Source organism: Protopterus annectens, chromosome 3.part0 (genome assembly GCF_019279795.1).
Source record: "Protopterus annectens isolate FY-2018-M chromosome 3.part0, PAN1.0, whole genome shotgun sequence".
In the NCBI taxonomy this organism is placed as follows: Eukaryota; Metazoa; Chordata; order Ceratodontiformes; family Protopteridae; genus Protopterus; species Protopterus annectens.
This window is the reverse complement of record NC_056731.1, coordinates 1,981,044,560-1,981,063,434: the sequence shown is the minus strand read 5'-3', so window position 1 is coordinate 1,981,063,434 and position 18,875 is coordinate 1,981,044,560.

Genomic DNA, 18,875 nt, shown 5'->3' with positions numbered 1-18,875 from the left:
GTCCCTTGGAATGAATTGCTTCTGACAGTATGAGTCATACCATTTTTTTTTTTTTTATACTCACAAGGGGCAGAGTTTGATTATTGTAGATAGCCTATTATTAACGTATGGACTTACACACACACAATTATTTTGTTACTACACAAACAATTTGCATGCTACTAATCAATGCAGGAAGTCTCTAAGCTAAAGTTAGCTATATTTTATTTATAAACATACATTTTATAAAAACCCAGTAATAATCCTAAATATCAAATGCAATAACTATTTATTATTTTATTTAGAAACATACATTTTATAAAAACCCAGAAATAATCCTAAATATCAAATGCAATAACTGTTTTTATTCTGCTTTACATATATCTAGCCTGTTTTATGATAGTCTTCAGCTGCTTAAAGAGCAAAGAAAGAAGAAAGGTTTCAAAAGCTCTACACCAATCTCTGGCACAGACATACAGTATAATACTTTGAGAAGCACAATTTGTTATTCTGTAGATTTGCAGGAATCGTGATTATTTCAAGGTATGTTAATGGAGACCTCAAGAAGCCTATTAAGAATACAGATTATACTGAGACCTCATTTTGATTGGCCAAAGTAATTTTTGATTGATTTTTCTCCTTAGTTCACCTAGTCAACAAATGGGCTTTTAGAGTATTAAAAGCAACATATGCTGCATATTTAGCCCTGGCCCCTGCCCATACCTTATAACTGTCCAGATTTTTGCAGAATGTCCACATTTTCACATAATACATTTTGTGTTTTCTGGCAAATCAAATCTCATTAAATAATGGCATACATTTGTGCTTCTGACTTCATTTCCTTCAGAAAATGCACATTAATACAAATTATGCTATTCTAGCAATTAGGTTTAAACTTTATATGAGCAGTTTTCAAAATAAGTACCTATTTTGTGCATTTGACTCCATTATTTTAGACTTTGTCCAGATTATTTGTGCTAAGAAGTTGAAAGGTATGTCCCTTCATGCTGCTTTCATGAGAATAACATATGTCACTTTTTTCAATGACCAAGAAGAGACTAGTAATATGAACTTGGAGGGTGTGGGTGGCTTACCCCAACATTGAGGAGACAGTGTAGCCTACCTTCCCCCACAAAAATGCTGTAATTTCAGTAAGCCTAATCATAAAGGGGTTTAATCTTCCATGAGTCATAGTGGAAGGATCTACTATATCCTTGAGTTTTAAAATCAAGGATAACATACATTAAAATTATGCTTAGCTTTGCTACATTGCTGTCTGTCAAGTAGTATAGGTTGCATTGCCTGTTTTCTTCTCTAAATGTCTTGGATCCCTTCAGTAGTTTGTCACATATACATGATCGTATCAATGACACCAAAATGAAACAGTTCCTGCAATGATCTCTTCAGTAGTTTGTTCACGCATGCACAAACATATCAGTGAAACCTAAATGAAACATTTCCCCATAGATTGGTTCAGTAGTCTATCCATGTCCAGACAAGCACTTGCCTGACCCCTTCAGGAGTATATTCCAAATATGCACAAGAAATTGACTGACTACAAAATGAAACATTTCCCCCAGATGACTCCTTCAGTACCATGTCCATGTATGCACAAGCCCCGAGATGAAACATTTTCTGAAGAGATCCCTTGAGTAGGCTGTCTGTCCATATATGCCCAGGCACTCAAATGATATCAAAATGAAACATTTCCTCAACTGACCCCATCAGTAATCTGTCCATGTTTGTATGCACAACCACCAAAATTAAACATTTTCTGAAATTACCTCTTCTGTATTATGTCCAGTTATGTGCAAGTGCCAAAATCAAAACTTTCCCAAACAACCCCTTCAGTAGTCTGTCCATGTATGCCTAAGCACTTCACTGACTCCAAAATGAAACATTTCCCCAACAACCTCTGCAGTAGTCTGTCCATGTCAGAACAAGCAATTCACTGAAACTAAAATGACTTATCCCAATAATTAGTTCAGTGGCCTGTCCGTGTATGTATGCAGAACCACCAAAATGAAACATTTCCTCAAGTGACCCCTTTAATAGTGAGTCCAAGTACATAAAAGCAACAAAATTAAACATTTCCCCAATGACCATTCAGTAACTTGTCTATGCATGCAGAAACACTCAAATGACATCAAAATGAAACATATTTCACCCAAGAAATGGCCCCTCAATTAGTCTGTGCATATGCATGGAAACAAAAAGACAAATAACATTATAATGAAGTGCATTTTCCCCAGCAAAAACAACTTCGATAGTCTGTCCAAGTATGTGATGCACAAGCACCAAAATAAAATACATTTCCCTCAAGTAATGACCCCTTCCATTGCCAATCCATGTATGCACAAACACTTCAATAACTCCAACATGATACATTTTCTCCAATGTCCTCTTCAGTAGTTTGTCCAAATCTGTACAAGCATGTCACTAACTCCAAAGTTAAATATATCCCCAATGACCCCTTCAGCACTATGTCCAAGTATGCACAATCACCAAAATGAAACATTTCTATGAATGACCCATTCATTAGTATGTCCATGTATGCAGAAGCACCAAAATGAAACATTCACTCAACAATCTCTTCAGCAGTCTGTCCAAATATGCACAAGCACCAGAATTAAATATTTCCCCTAACTAACCCTTCAGAAATATGTCTAATTATATACATGCACCAAAATGAAACATTTGCGCAAACAACCCCTTCAGTAATATGTCCAAGAATGCACATGCACCAAAATTAAACATTCCCTAACAATCACTTCAGTGGTATATCTAGATATGCACAGACAATTCAATGGCTCTAAAATTACACATGTTCCCCATCAACCACTTCACTAGTTTGTCCATGTCTGCACAATCACATCACTGACTCCAATATCAAACATTTCCCCAACAAACCCTTCAACAGTCTGTCCAGATATGCTCAAGCCCCAAAGTGAAACATTTCTCCAAAAAAAACCTCTTCAATAGTATGTCCAAGTATGCGCAAGCACCAAAATGAAACATTCTCCCCAACAACTCCTTCTGCAGTCTGTCCAAGTATACACAAGCATCAAAATGAAACATTTCACATGAAAAAAAACTTCAGTGATATGTCTAAGTATGCACAAGCACCACTATGACTCCAAAATGACACATTTCCTCCAGTAACTTCTTCAGTAGTTTGTCCATTTTTGCACAAGCATGACACTGACTCCAAAATTAAGCACTTCCCCAATAAACACTTCAGTAGGGTGTCCAAGTATGCACAAGCACCAAAATGAAACATTTTGCTCATTGACCCCTTCAGTGGTATGTCATCAAAATATAAATTAAAGGTCATGCTGCTAAACGCTAAGAGTCTATACATGAAACTGCACTCATTGCAAGCATTCTTAACTCTGCAAGAAGCTGGCATTTGTGCAGTCACAGAAACCTGGTTCAGAGCTGCAGATAACACCCCAGATGTGCTAGGTTACTCATCCTATCATTCAATCAGACCCCAAACAGTAGGCAGCAAAACTAAAGGAGGTAGAGTTGCAATATATATATATATATATAGATGCAGTTAACAATTGACAAGACCCCTATTGAAATCATAGCTAGCTAAAGGCCTCCAACTCTGTCTCAAGATGCCCACTCCACCTGCACGAACCAAAAAGGAAAGATGAACCGAAGACCACAGACGAAGAATCCACTTAAAACATCAGTTTATTACACCTCTAGCACTTCGGCAACTGCCTTCAAGGAGTATAAAACATCACATAACTTACACAGTTTATATACCCTAATACATTTAACAATTAAACAAGCAGCCTAAACCAATTAATCAATAAACATTAAAAAATACTTAATACTACTTTCACATCAGATGAGAAGCCTCCAGTTACATTCCACATTCAGACTCTGAGGAAATAAAGTGTCATATTTCAAAATAAAAATACTTTCTTTATATAACAACTTATTTTTTATACAAATCATCAGAAAATACACCCATGCCCACTCCACCTATCTGGACCTCTTCAAATGTATTGAGATTCAACTCTTTACCCTGATCCTGGGCGACTTTAACTATCCAGCCATAGACTGGAGGAAATGCTCATGCCAAAACACAAATGCCCAGAGATTCCTTGATTTCATCAATGAAAATGCCTTGGACCAGTTGGTTGACACCGCCACAAGAGGTGAAAATATTTTGGACTTGGTATTAACCAAAAAGAGTAATCACTGCAGCATCCCTATAGTGTCATAATCACTGGTAAGATCCAACCACAGAGCAGTCACTTTAAAAGTCACCATCTCCCCTGACCCCCCCCCCCAAGCTAGGGTCAAACAAAAAAAAAAAACTTCTCCAACGCTGAGTACAACCTCCTGAGGGAAGGTATAAACAGCTTCACAGCCCCCTCCCCTTCAATAGGAACTGGCACGTATGTCCAAATCTACACCAAAATACTATATGAGAATTTATATAGCTGCATAGAATCAGGAATACCAGACAGGACAATATCATCCTCCTCAAGGAAGAGCAAACCTGTCTGGTGGACATCTATAATAAAAGGAAAAAATTGTTGCCCAGGACCAAGAAGGAGCAGGTGCCTAACTGGAAGCAACATCTCCTTATCCTGAACAAGAAAATAAGAGACTAGTGAAATACTTCAAAGCAAACTTTGAGTCCTAACTGGCCACATCTACTAAAGACAATCATAAGGGCTTCTTTGCATATGTCTACAGTCTCAAGGAAAGCACCCAGATCTGCTCAGAACTGGTGGTTAATGACACCACATACACAAACACTGTAGATATAGCCAAACATCACTCCTCTGTCCCCCCATCAGTAAAACAGTAAATCCCCAATACATGCCCCCTCCTCTTATCAGTAGGGAGCAAGTAATCACTGCCCTCTCAAGGGCAAAAAATACAACCTCCTTGGGACTCTATAACATCCCAGACTGCATCCTGCATGAACTCACGCAGGAACATGCAGCACCATTGGGCATTATATTCAACCAAAGCCTGAGTACTGGCTTCATCCTGGCCAAGTGGAGGACAGCTACTATCATCCCTTTGCACAAAGGTGGAACATCCACCAATCCAGGAAATTATAGACCCATCAGCCTAACTAGCCTGATCTGCAAGGTCATAGAGTGGATTATCATGGCCCTCATTAAAAAGGACATTGGCAACCTCCAGACACTTGATCACACACAGTTTGGTTTTGTCAAGGGGAGGTCATGCCTGTTAAATTTGGTCAACTTCTTTGAGACAGTCACCAAAGCCACAGATGAGTGGAAGATGGTGCACACCACCTACCATGACCTGGTCAAAGCCTTTGATACTTTTCATCACTCAGGTATAATCGATAAACTGAGGTAAATAGAAGAATGTCCAGTGCTCCTGGACCCAGTCGGCTGCCTCCTCATCTATGTGGTTCTATCCCCCTCTATCTGCTATATTCCTAAAAGGCTTGAACGCTATAAGGAAGGCACCCCTGCTGAAACCTAACTGGAACCTTTCCTGCACTGTCCCTCAACTCTCAAAAGACCTGCCAAGGTTCTATCCCCCTCTACCTGCTATATCTCTGAAAGGCTTAAATGCTAGAAGGACACCTCCCCTGCTGAAATCTAACTGGAAACTTTCCTGCACTGTCCCTCAACTCTGAAAAGATCTGCCAATGTTAATATTACCTTATCCTTTCTGTATATACTATACTTTTTAGCCGTACTGGGTCTACAGCACTACTATTAATCCCAAAAATAATGCACAAGCCACTGAGCAGAGCGTGACAAGAACAACTACTATTAATCCCCCAAGCCCTGCAATCAACCCTATAACACTAAACTGGGTAACTCCTATATCTATCTTAAATGATTTCCTAGTGAACATATCTAATCTCTAAGCCTTAAAACTACAGAAATAGTAGAAAATTGGCAGAAGAAAGCTCAATATGCTAAAAGGCTGCAAAAGTGATTACTAGCAGTATACTACAAAAAATTGTATACTGAAGGCAAAACAAGGGTAAGAAAGTATTTAAAAAAAGCCTCATTGAACTTACGTGCTTATACAAGCCCTACAGAACTCATGGTCAGGTTAAGCTCTGCTGCACTTGCCCTCACTATGCCTGGGCTCGCTCAGTGCCCTGCCCTGCCCACTAATCCTAAATTTATAGTTCTAAAACCAATCCCCCTCTTTCTAGAAACAATAAACAACTCTCCAGGCATTATCAGGACCATCCCTACCTACTTATCCTAATTATCCTTCTACTCAAGTTGGGCAAACGTCAAAGCTAATATCTAGACAATGCCTCTGTTATTTGTTGTCAAATTAATGCTGTTATACTGCCTACTACCCTTGATGATAATTCCATATCTTCTCACCACCTACGGAAATCTGTCCTACCTAGGCTACCACTACCCACGAAGCCAAACCACCACTCCAATAATACAATTTAAATTAGACCACTTAATAATCCCCCTTACGACTAACTCCTTGGATACAAAATAGCACCAACCCATTAGTTCAAGATATATCAACCACAAAACCAAGAATTACCTAAGACTAATATTTAAATTCCTGAAGCTGAGAATTAGACTACATGGCAACCTTACATGGGATGGGGACATTCATCCAAACCCTGACCCAACCTTACTAGACAATCCTAGCCCCAATTCTACTATTCCCACTAACTTACAAACTATAAATAGACCTTTGGACTCACTTCTGGTCAGTCACCTAAATATTAGAAGCTTAAATAATAAGGTCCACCACCTGCATGCACTCTTAGATATACATTCCCCAGATATACTATGTCTTACTGAAACCTGACTAAAACCATCAATGGCAGACAATGAGGATTTACCCCCACATTATAACATACTAAGGTTAGACCGTACCACTAGGAAGGGAGGAGGGGTAGCTGAACTATACAAAACTACTCTAGATGTGACCTCTGATTCCAGACAACCACCCCATGTTGATAATGCTGAAATTCTCTTTACCAAGCTTCAAATTAATAAAAGCATAAGTATAAATTTAGCCTGTGTCTACATTCCCCCAGGTAATAACGCAAACACCATAGATGATATCCACTCCTGGCTACATAGTAACTACCTTCATGAAACCATTGCTCTAAGAGACTTCAACAGCGACTGGAATATTTGTTCCTCAGAATCTCCTACCATCCATGTAAATCTATACAGATTTACTCAGATCATATGCTCCACTCAGTAAACCTAACAACAAAGATAGTATTCTACCTAAAGAGATAAGTTGGCATAGTGGTTAAGGTGCTTACCTGATAGACAAAAGGTACAGGGTTTGATTTTCAACAAGGGAAATTGGCTAGGCTTAAAATGGTCCCTATGGCCAGCTAGGTTTGTACTTACTATAAATCATTTTCTTACCTATATACGTAGGCATAAGACTGACATCCCCCACCAACCTACTTACAAAACAATAAGATACAACAAAAAACATTAACCCCACTAATTTCCAAAATTAAATCAAAGCATGTAATTGGGCAGACCTAAACATCTGCCACTTAAAGAAGCTGTATTGTATTTCAGCACCAAATTCCTAGCCATCCTTGATAACCATGTACCTGCATGTTCTATAAGATCTAATGCAAAAGTTGCTCCATGGTTTTCAAAAGAAACCAGACAAATGATCTTACTTAGAAATAAAGCTTGGGCCACTTGTAATACCACAAACCCCCTTAGATCAACTTAGAAATAGTCAACTAAGGAACAACACAAACAAATCTACCACCTTAGATAAAAAAAAAAAAAAAAAAACTTTTACTGCCATTTACAACAGAAACATCAAAACAAACCACAAAAATTTTGGGCAGGCATAAATAAACTTATTCACCCAGGGCAATCCACAACTCCTACCCCCTCGGCTACCATCCAAAAACCTTTGGAAGATGTTGCCAATGCCTTTACTAGTTTCTTCACAGAAACTATCCAGTCACTAGCTAACCAACTATCTCCCAGTTGCCCGAGTGCAAATGCCGCCACACATAGTTCTCAACTCCTCTTTAACTTTCAACCAGTTTCCACATCACTTATCCATGCCCTAATCAAGAAACTAAAACCAATCACCCTTGCAGCAGATCTCCTCCCAGCTGAGTATCTACAAAAAGCTGAAGATGCCATAGCATACCCAATCTCAATCCTGATCAATAGAACTATATCAGAAGACACTATCCTCTCCATCTGGAAGACATCCTGGTGAACAGGGCAGTGGTGTAGCGGTGGCATTATCACCTCACAGCAAGAGGTTCTCTGGTTCAATTCTCAGCTGAGGTGCCTTCTGCATGGAGTCTGCATGTCCTCACTGCATTTGTGTGGGTTTCCTCCAGATGCTCTGGTTTCCTCCCACATCATAAAAACATGTGTCTGGAGTGTGTCTTCCTGGGCATCCATTGAAAATTGGCTTTGTTCCAAGTTGAACTTTCCTGGTTAAATAAAATAAATCCCATGTTATTCCACTCCACAAAGGGGGCAGTTCCACTGAACTGTCAAATTATGGACCTATAGATATTTTGTCACCCCTGGCTAAAATTATGGAGAAGTGCATCCATAAACAACTCCTGAGCCATCTCATTCTGCAAAATCCCCTGGCTAACTCACAGCATGGTTTCAGACCATTCCACAGTACAACCATGGGCCTCCTGTCCTTTTCCAATGTTATTAATCAAAATGAATCAACAGTAAGCTTTCTTCTGTCCTCTTTTGTGATCTCTCCAAAGCCTTTAACATGGTCAACCACCAACTACTCATACACACACTTAAAACCACACTTAAAACTATTCTCCTATAAGTCCAGGCTATCCAATAGTTCAAATCGTATCTGAGTGGTAGACAGCAGGCTGTACTATGGCAGAACAAACTATCTTCCACTCTACCTATCACCCTTGGAGTCCCTCAGGGTTCTATATTAGGACCCCTTTTATTTTCTATCTTTATTAATGACCTGTACACAGTCATCCCAACAGCCACCTGCATTCAATATGCGGATGACTCCACTTTGATTTGCTCTGCCACATCCCCTTTAAATCTGCAAAATATATCCCAAAATGTTTTTAATACTGTCAAAAATTGGCTCTGTAATCAATGCCTCCTATTAAATCCTAACAAAATGAACCCACTGCTTTGCCACTCGTAAAGCCTCCACTCCAACTGTTACTATAAAATCTAACAATGGCACCATAATTGTCCCAGATTCCTGTACCAAACTATTAGGTGTAACAGTTGATAATTACTTCAAGTTTGATATACATATTAATCAAACTATTAAAAAAGTTAACAAAAATACTTGGCTTACTATGCAAGATCAAACCTTTCCTCACTGCACTAGCTAGGATGGTAATTTTCCATACACATCTACTTTCCACCCTTTCTTACGCATCCCCTCTTCACGAACTTGAGCAAGTCTGACTTTAATAAACTCTCTTGCTGCTTTAATCATATTGTTAGATTTGCCACTGGAGCGGCATACAGAACGCACCATTGTATGAACCTAAAGACTCTAGGGTGGCTAGAATTGCCTATCCAACTTCAGTACAATCAGCGAATAGTACCACATAAAATTCTCTACCAAGCTGAAATCACACCCGTACTTACAAAAATTATCACCCCTTACAGCAACCTTAAGACACTTCACTCATCCAACAAATTACTAGTCCAAACCCTCAAAAGATACAACTCAGCTGGAGACTCTCTATATGCCAACTCTGTTGGAAAAATATGGAACTCACTTCCTGCTGAGCTTTCTTCAGAACTCATTCTAACCCAATTCAAAAAAAGTGTAAAACAGTACTTTAAAAGGCAATGGCTATGTCCTTTCTCTAATCCTGACTAACTCTGGCAACATACACATGTGCTAAAGAGGTCTTTTGGCCACCCATATATTGCTCCCTAATTGTTACACTATAACAAATCAGATTTATATATGGCAGAATGAATTACTTTTATCCTGTGTATTGTATCTGTAACAGTGCTTTAACTTGTTTAATGTAACAGTTTTTCCTGCATATATGTATGGAGCTTTTTTCCCAGCGCCTCCACTGAAAATGGACAAGTATCCAATCAGACTATCCTGGTCAACAAATGTAAAATAAATAAAAATAAAATAAAAATAAATAAATAAATAAACTCTCAACTAGGCATCATATGTTACCAGATGGGTAGCAAATTGGCTCACTGATAGAACCGACCTAGTCAAAATAGGAGAAGCCACCTCAAGTCACCACAATAAACAGAACATGCTGGAGGGATAGATTCCTGTCCCAGAGACTTCCCATACTCTGGAACAGACTACCTATCTATGTCAAACAGAGCTCCTCGTTAGCACTCTTCAAGAAAAATCTTGATGATTGGATGGGAAATTCACCCCAGGGATCACTTCTGTGGTTCTGCTCGACAGGGGCACAGGAAAATAATTTTCTTGGGTGGCGAAAGCCAGGGTACATTTTTGGCTAGGCTTATATAGGCCCTAGGGCCAATAGCCTAGTACCTACCTATGAACCTATGAACCTATGAAGTAGTAGACCCATAACAAGTGGTGCACCCCAGGGATTGGTCTTGGAGCCTCTGCTGTTTGAGATATACATTGTGGAGGTGCAGGCCAAATCTAGTGGGCTATGGCTGACCAAGTTTCCAGATGACTGCAAGCTGGATTCTGTCATCAATTCCACTAATGATGTGGACATCCTCCAAGAGGGTTTCACCCCCAAAAAATGACTGGCACCAGAAACCTGGTCTCAAACTGAATGACAAAAAATGCATCATCTCTTTTGAGCAGAGTAATGTCCCCATAAATGATCACATTGATAATAAGGTACTAAGTCCGCAATCAGTATTGAGGAACATGGGCACCCAGGTTGATAGCAAACTGACTTTTGACCACCATATTGCCTCCATTGTGCAGAAGGCTTTCTACATGGCCCACCTCATTAGTAAGGGTATCTCATCGAGGGACAAGGTGGTCATAGCATCCCTGTATTCTTCCCTTATAAGATGCATTATTGAGTTCAATGCCCCTTTCGGCATGTACCTCACAAAGCACATGCATCAGCTGGAGAGACCACAGAGATTCCTCACCGGGAAAATCCATGCCCTCAAACATCTACCCTACACAGACAGGCTAAAAGTCCTGTCCTTCTACACAATCTCCTACAGACTCCTCAGAGGTGACCTCTGCCTGGCATACAAAGCAATCTCAGACCCCACCTTGATGGAACTGCTGTATTTCCGCAGTCAAGCTCCACTCAAATAACCCACATGCATGACCTCAACCTGGTCTGTGACATAAATAGGACTTGTTAGCAGGACAGATTTGTGTCCCAGAGACTCCCTCTTTTGTGAATAGATTCCCTCTCCACATAAAGCAGAGTACCTCATTAAACATTTTTAAGCACAACCTAGATAACTGGATGTGTAACAGAAAACACACCCCTGGTATTTCACCTGTGCCCTGCTAGACAGTGGCACAGGGTGCTGACTTGTTGGGACATGGGCTAAATTCTTGGCTAGGCTTGTAAGGGCCTCAGGGCCAGTAGCCTAGTAACTTCCTCTGATCGTATGATCCTATACACAGGCACCAAAATTAAACATTTTGCCAATTGACCCCCTTCAGTCGTATGTCCGGGTATGCGCAAATACCAAAATGAAACATTTCTCCCAGTAACCCCTTCAGTAGTCAGTCCAAATATACACAAGCACCAAAATTAAGCATTACCCCTTCAGTAGTCAGTCCAAATATACACGAGCACCAAAATGAAACATTTCTCCCAGTAACCCCTTCAGTAGTCAGTCCAGATATACACAAGCACCAAAATTAAGCATTACCCCTTCAGTAGTCAGTCCAAATACACACAAGCACCAAAATGAAACATTTCTCCCAGTAACCCCTTCAGTAGTCAGTCCAGATATACACAAGCACCAAAATTAAGCATTACCCCTTCAGCAGTCTGTACAAGTATGCACAAGCACCAAAATTAAACATTTCCCCCATGACCCCTTCTGCAGTCTGTACAAGTGTGCACAAGCACCAGAATAAAATATTTTCCTCCAGTGACTCCACCAGTCTGTCCAAATACGCACAAGCAACAAAAGTAAAATTTTCTCAGTGGATCCTTCAGTAGTATATCCAAGTATATACATGCACCAACATTAAACCCAACAACCGTTTCAGTAGTCTTTCCAAGTATGTAAAAACACAAAAATGAAACATTTCCCCCAATGACTCCTTCAACAGTCTAAGTATGCGCAAGCACCAAATTAAAAAAATTACGCTCAAATTCCCCTTTGATTGTCTGTCTAAGCATGTACAAGTACCACTTTCTCAATGATCCCTTCAGCAGTTTGCCCATGTATGTACAACAAGCATGTTAGTAACCCAACTTACATCAGATATTCATTTTTTTTTGCCCACTCAGTCTCTCTCCCTACACACCAAATGTACCCACAGCTAGCAGTTTCGATACACAAAACAGGATATCCTACAACTCGCAGGGATGCCAAAGATTTATCTAAAGATACTGCCATTATTGCACTTTGGTATCACCCCCTTTAACTTCCCAGCCAATCACAGGTCATTGGTGGTGGTGCCCAAGCAAGATAACATAAGCAGGGACAGGAGGCTCTCAAGAGCATCTTGGATGTCAATTTAGGATGTATGCATTGTAGTTCTCTCACATATATTTGTATATATATATATATATATATATATATATATATATATATATATATATATATATATTTAATGTTTCATTGGTGAATTGCTCCATATACAAACGAGCACCCCACCCAGCCCTAGCTACGCTTCTGCCTGAATTAGCACTTCCTGCTGAGCTTTCTTCAGAACTCATTCTAACCCAATTCAAAAAAAGTCTAAAACAGTACTTTAAAAGTCAATGGCTATGTCCTTTCTCTAATCCTGACTAACTCTGGCAATATACACATGTGCTAAAGAGGTCTTTTGGCCACCCGTATATTGCTCCCTAATTGTTACACTATAACAAATCAGATTTATATATGGCATAATGAATGACTTTTATCCTGTGTATTGTATCTGTAACAGTGCTTTAACTTGTTTAATGTAACAGTTTTTCCTGCATATATGTATGGAGCTTTTCTCCCAGCGCCTCCGCTGAAAATGGACAAGTATCCAATCAGACTATCCTGGTCAACAAATGTAAAATAAATAAAAATAAAATAAAAATAAATAAATAAATAAACTCTCAACTAGGCATCAATCCATATGTTACCAGATGGGTAGCAAATTGGCTCACTGATAGAACCCACCTAGTCAAAATAGGAGAAGCCACCTCAAGTCACCACAATAAACAGAACATGCTGGAGGGATAGATTCCTGTCCCAGAGACTTCCCATACTCTGGAACAGACTACCTATCTATGTCAAACAGAGCTCCTCATTAGTACTCTTCAAGAAAAATCTTGATGATTGGATGGGAAATTCACCCCAGGGATCACTTCTGTGGTTCTGCTTGACAGGGGCACAGGAAAATAATTTTCTTGGGTGGCGAAAGCCAGGGTACATTTTTGGCTAGGCTTATATAGGCCCTAGGGCCAATAGCCTAGTACCTACATATGAACCTATGAAGTAGTAGACCCATAACAAGTGGTGCACCCCAGGGATTGGTCTTGGAGCCTCTGCTGTTTGGGATATACATCGTGGAGGTGCAGGCCAAATCTAGTGGGCTATGGCTGACCAAGTTTCCAGATCACTGCAAGCTGGATGCTGTCATCAATTCCGCTAATGATGTGGACATCCTCCAAGAGGGTTTCACCCCCAAAAAATGACTGGCACCAGAAACATGGTTTCAAACTGAATGACAAAAAATGCATCATCCCTTTTGAGGAGAGTAACCTCCCCATAAATGATCACATTGATAATAAGGTACTAAGTCCACAATCAGTATTGAGGAACATGGGCACCCAGGTTGATAGCTGATCTAGATGAGAATCCCTTCATGATAAGGTGGGCAATGTAGAAGGTCCTCCTAACTACTTTAGCTACATGGGTGTTGAATGACAGACTACTATCAACATGGGTCCCCAGGTCCCTGATAACTTCTTCTGTGCTCAGTGGATTGCCACCTATTTGGTAGCTAGGGGTAACCTTGTTTTTCCCGAAGGGTATGACTATGCATTTTTTGGCATTTAACTTTAGGCCATGGCTCTGGCACCAGTTATCCATTTCTGTGAGACCCTTCTGAAGGATATCTGTGTCAGATGTGTTTTCTACTATGGCCCAGTTTGCAGTCATCTGCAAACTTTGTCAGCCATAACCCTCCTGTGTTTGCTTGTACTTCGGAAAAGTAGATGCCAAACAAGAGTGGGCCCAGGACTGAGCCCTGTGGTACACCACTTGTGACAGGCTTTGAGTCTGACATGGCGCCAGCAACTCGGACCCTGTGGGTTCTGTCACTCAGCCAGTTTGCAACCCATCTTGTGATGTATGGATTAACATTTAAGCTGATGAGTTTTTCAATGATACCCGAGTGGGGTATTGTATCGAAGGTCTTCGCCAGATCAAGGTAGGCTGTATGGACTGCCTTTCCCTCATCAATGGCTTTGGTGACTGTTTCGAAAAAGTCAACCAAGTTTAGAAGGCATGATCTGCCTTTGACAAAGCCAAACTGGGATGGATCCAAAGTCTGCAAATTCCCTATGTCTTTATTTATGAGGTCCATTATGATCCTCTCCATGGCTTTGCAGATAAGGCTTGTCAAGCTAATGGGCAGTAATTTCCAGGGTCGGTGGAGGCACCGCTTTTGTGAAGTGGGACCACAGTTGCAGTGCCACTCCTGGGCACGTATCCAGAGGTAAGACTATGATTAAACAGCTGTCCTAGCTGTGGGTTTAATTCCTCGTTGAGTTCGTGGAGCACACAGCCGGGGACACCATCAGGTCCCATGGATGCTGTGTTTTTTGCGTTGGAGAGCCGAGTTCTCACTTGGGCGTTGGAGATGTTTGGGGGCTGCAATCGCTTGGTATAGATATCTCTCCTTTGGGAGTTTGCACTGAACCTGTCAGCCAGTATGTTGGCAATGTCTGTAGGATCAGTAATCTTCACATCATTTTGAACTAGTTCTGAGCATATCTGGGAGTGTCCTCCCAGGTTTCTAACATAGCTAAAGAAGGCGTATGATTGTCTTTTGAGTCTTTAGCTATTTTTCTATATATATATATATATATATATATATATACACACACACACACACACACACACACACGCGCGCGCATACACACACACACACACACACACACACACACACACACACACACACACACACACACACACACACACACACACACACACACACACACACACACACACACACACATAGATATCAAGCCTCCATAAAATCTCCACCCCACATCTTGTCCCCCTGATTACTTGTATGCAACAACACAGCTGTATTCAGAACTCATACTATAAATATGCCATGCAACAGATCATACTGATTGTACAAAATTGTAACTTTAATGAAAAAATTCTCATATTTAAAACTTGTACTTACTACTCCTTTATAATTTACTGCAGAGCTTTTCTCCATGGGCCTCCACTGAAAATGGGGTCTGTTGGCTCAGTGGACTATCCCGGTAAACAAAAAGCAAATAAATAAAATAAAAAAAATAAAAAAAAAAATATATATAGATATATATATATATATATATATATATATATATATATATATATATATATATGGTTCCCCTTCACAAAGTCGAACCTTCAGAAACTTGAAATGCATATGGCAGAAGCCATATGCTCGTGTTTCTGAAGCTTGACTTCATGAAAGGGAGCTGAAAAAAGAAAAATGTAACACAATAAAGTGTTTCTGCAGGGGGGCAAGCCCCCCTGTGCCCCCCACACACCCAACTACTTATTTATTCCAACTCCAAGATCGCACTACAGAGCAGAAAGTGAAATCTCCCATTCTGCACTGTATGCCATTCCCCATTCACAGAGTCGAGCTTCCACAATTATATATATATATATATATATATATATATATATATATATATATATATATATATATATAATTTACCATTATGTTTCTGAAAATATATGCATCAAATGATGGTGATATCAAAATTAAATGTTGATTTTAACAATCCCTCAGATTCAGCAATCCTCCGTGTAAGACTAAATAAGTCTTACACGGAAGCTGCAGTTGAATGGTATGATGTCAGCATGCCATGCATATTCATGAGGGCATGCTGAATCATACTCTAGTCTAACACGGTCTGTGTAGAAAAGTAGGGGGCGTGTCCGATTACCGAGTACTGCAAAGGGACATGCCCCCAGAAGAGTCAGAGTCTTGATAGTAAACACCCACGAGCGAGTCTGCTGAAATGTCAAGGAACACAACACCACACATCCCCACAGACTAAACCCTACTGAAAATGTATAAAATGTAAAAACAACAGTTTCATTTTTTTTTTATAATTTCCAATATGTTTGCCCGCATTTGCACTCGTTTGCACGGGTATGCCCTTCACTCAGTCACAGTTAGCAGACATTGAAAAGCATATAAGATCTACATATGCAAATTAAGCCATGTAGCAATTGCGTAGCAGTAGAGATGTCGGCCAAAGAGGAGGCAGTCACGGTTCGAGCCCCCACAGCATCATTCTCCATTTTTTATTTAAATAAGTATGAAACAATCCCCCAACATATATAACTATAATTTAAGTAAAATGTAATGAAATGGCCCATGTATATGTGAACAAAACCGATATAATATATAAAAAAGGAACATAATTGCCCATAGCTTAGCAGTGCTTTAACAAGCTTAATATGAGTGCCCGTAGCTGAGCAGCACTTTAACAAGCTTAATATGAGTGCCCGTAGCTGAGCAGCGCTTTAACAAGCTTAATATGAGTGCCCGTAGCTCAGCAGCGCTTCACCCAGCTTAATATGACTGCTTATAGCTAAATAACGCATTACCCAGCATAAGCCGTTTGCGTGGAGCTGTGCAGCGCGCCAACTAGCTTACCGTCGGGCAACGTTGAGCAACCTGTAGCAATGTCACCTTTACACAGACACACCTCCTAGCCTGTCTAGACAGTAGTCAAATAAAAAAGCAATAACAAGGGTCAAACCCGGGATACTGTGCACCATAGTCAAAGTACTGAACCACTAAGCCATGACAGCTGTACTTATAAATACAGTATTACCATACATATAGGAATGAATGAAAATATAACCATGACAAAGTAGGTTTGCTGTAAGCTGATAAATATCCAAAACAGCCAATCACAAATAAGTGCGGGAAAACCTGCATATATAAGCCCCATAGGCGGGAATACACACCATAACTGATTGTGGTACCCATTTGCAGTCAGGATGGCAGGTGCAGGAGAGGGAAATCGCTTTAGAGCACAAAGGTGGGGCATTGAGGAGTCAAAATATATGGTTTGGCTCCTAGTCCATCATCAAGAAGGCCAACTCATGCAGGGCCAGGTTCAATGGGGAGCGTACAAGGCAGAGGCATGGAACCAGTTGGCACATGATCTCACCAGTGCCACAGGCATTCCAAGGACTGGTGGACAGGTCCATCACCACCATGTGGACCTGAAGCGATGAAAGGAGGACCAACTGAACCGATGGATCCAGGAGGCCCGTCAAATGCCCAATGCCCCACTACTGAGTAAGTATCCATGTAATTAAGTATATAAGAAATGCTATCCTAGCCTATAGTATGGATAGGTATGTTCCAATATTCCTTCATTTATATTACAGCTGCAGGTGTTCATTCCACGAATCGGCAAGCCTATGCTGATAGGCTGGCAAGGTTGCGCCACCAGGCAGGTTAGTAATTATTCTGCTGGTATTGTTATAGAATATAAGTGAGACAGCCTGTAAAAGAGTTCAGTGTTGTAACCCAGTAATAAAGGTCAAATAAGCCTAGAAGAAAGATCCTGCTAGTATTTTAAGATTAGATAAGTGATGTAGCCTGAAAAAGAGTATTGCAATCCATTAATAAAGATTAAACAAGTCTCAAATAGAGTTTCCACCTGTATTGTAATATCAGATAACTGCTTCAGCCTGAAAATGAGTGTTGTAATCAATTAACAAAGGACAGACAAGTGTTGAATACATCCTTGTAAATTCTGCCATACGAAATAAGTGTGTCAGCTGGAAAGGATTGTTGTAACCCAGCAATAAATGTTAATAAAGCCTAGAATTAAGTACCATCCTGAAATGTAAATATAAAATAAGTGAGAGAGTGTGAGAAAGAGTTTGAAGCTACCAAGAAAGCTGTAATAAGTCTGGAATAAAGGTATACTGCATTCACTACATAATGAAATGAATGAGACAGCCACAACCAAAGGGTGAAATGTCTTTAATAAAGTACAGAACCTGCTGTATTTATAGGGTGCTGACATCATCAGTCTTTCCAAAGAAGAATGTACATCTTTTAGTGTGTTATCCCAGTCTTCAAAATGGCCATTCCTTTCAAAGAGAATTGTGCTATTCGCATTACTGGATGATTTCTCTTCTCCTGCTGTATTTATAGGGTGCTGACATCATCAGTCTTTCCAAAGAGGAATGTACATCTTTTAGTGTGTTATCCCAGTCTTCAAAAAGGCCATTCCTTTCAAAGAAAATTGCATGCATGCACACACCCCCACACACAGTTTGCAGGATTCAAACCCCTACCTAACTATGTTATGATACTTGAAAGAGACACATTAGCGCAGAGCACTATTCACATTACTGGATGCTTTTCCTTCTCCTGCTGTATTTATAGGTTACTGACATCATCAGTCTTTCCAAAGAGGAATGTACATCTTTTACTATCCCTCAGTATGGGGGATAACAATATCTGTGCATTAACAGACGCCTAGTTCCGGGTCACATATACACACT